The sequence below is a fragment of the Aplysia californica genome, unplaced genomic scaffold, assembly GCF_000002075.1.
Source record: "Aplysia californica isolate F4 #8 unplaced genomic scaffold, AplCal3.0 scaffold00358, whole genome shotgun sequence".
NCBI lineage: Eukaryota > Metazoa > Mollusca > Gastropoda > Aplysiida > Aplysiidae > Aplysia > Aplysia californica.
In genome coordinates, this window is record NW_004797628.1 from 700,380 (window position 1) to 701,895 (window position 1,516).

The 1,516-nt window shown below is 41.4% G+C and overlaps 1 protein-coding gene across 1 annotated transcript in view; it reads right to left on the reverse strand.

Moving 5' to 3' along the window:
• LOC101850897 (protocadherin Fat 1) overlaps nt 1-1,516 on the reverse strand; it is a gene marked incomplete at its 5' end in the record, with an annotated part of 20,024 nt that overhangs the window by 10,257 nt on the left and 8,251 nt on the right.

Genomic DNA, 1,516 nt, shown 5'->3' on the forward strand with positions numbered 1-1,516 from the left:
CAGTAGTAGTAGTAGTAGTAGTAGTAGTAGTAGTAGTAGTAGTAGTAGTAGTAGTAGTAGTAGTAGTAGTAGTAGTAGTAGTAGCAGTGTCATTTGGTCATTATATAGGGGCGACAGCTAGCGACCGTAAATAGTGGCGGGTCGTTGCACGTCATATATGTATATATTATATACTGAACGCCATTAAAAACGTAACACTTCGTTTGCTGAGTCTGTAAATCAAATGAAGATAGATTAAAAGAAGTGTTTTTGAAGTTTATTCATTTTCCACAAACGTGGACCCTTTTTATCACACACTTCAAATGATTTCGATACCTTGTCTTTCTTCTTTCGGAGTACCCCTCTAGACAAAATTGCAGATAAGCACAAATCGAAACCTAATAAAGATTCCCCCACTCTTAGTAAACAGCATGGCCACCATTAACATGTATACAGACCAAGACACGTCTTCACATGGATTTTATAACATTTTAAATGTTTTGTTGAAAAATTCTGACCCACTTTGGCGGCAGCGGGACCTCCAGTTGCAGCAGATTCGCACAACGGCCTCTTGCACGCACTTTGCGGTTCAGTCCATCCCTTATGTGCGCTGTTGGAGACATGTCCGGTACGAACACTGGCCAGTCCATGACATTCATGCTATGATCGTCCAGAAACTGTGCTGTTTGTTGAATGGTCAGTGGGAGGGTAGCAGTGTCGTGTTGGATGACTGAGAGTTGCTGATTTTATTTCTGGTACTGTTTGCGCACTATGATTACGACGCCGTTGTCGCGGATTCGTTAATAGCAGTTCTATAAGGTGTTCTTTTTCTAAGTCTTGGATTACTATTCGGCGCCTCACCTTGATGGAAGAAACATTTTCACGCACTCCTGAGCTGTTACTTTTGCAAGAAGGAAACGATTTCGCAGATGTGACAGCAAAATCTGTCTGTCTTGAGCAAGGCTGGTCACTCAAGGCGGTCCTATTTTGTGTCTATCCTGGAATTTGTAAGTATGCTAAAAATTTTGGATAGGTTGAAAAACAACACACTACGCACTTCATTTTAGCAGACTTGCTGCTTCTCGGGCAGATGTCCCACCTTGCACTAGGCGAAGGAAAAACTTGCTGTCAGATTTGTTAAATTGGGGCGTCTTGTAACGGAAGAAAAATCAAACCTGATCGCAAAAGTGTCCTGACATTTCTTTGGAAAGCGCCACTTATCATCTTCTAAGTTAATTAAATTTTTATCATGAATAATATTGCGTATCATTAACACATTTTACCAAAGCGCGGGTCTCTGTGCTGAGGTGAACAGTACTCGTAGAAATGACCAAAATCATGCATGGGCGTGTGAATTAATACCTGCTCACCTCTGTCTGCAAAAAGCATGGCGATCAAAGCCTATTTGTCTTTCTTATTGCCTTTAATGAACGTTTCGTTTTTAATGGCGTTCAGTATAATTATACACACACACACACACACACACACACACACACACACACACACAGACACACACACAGACACACACACACACACA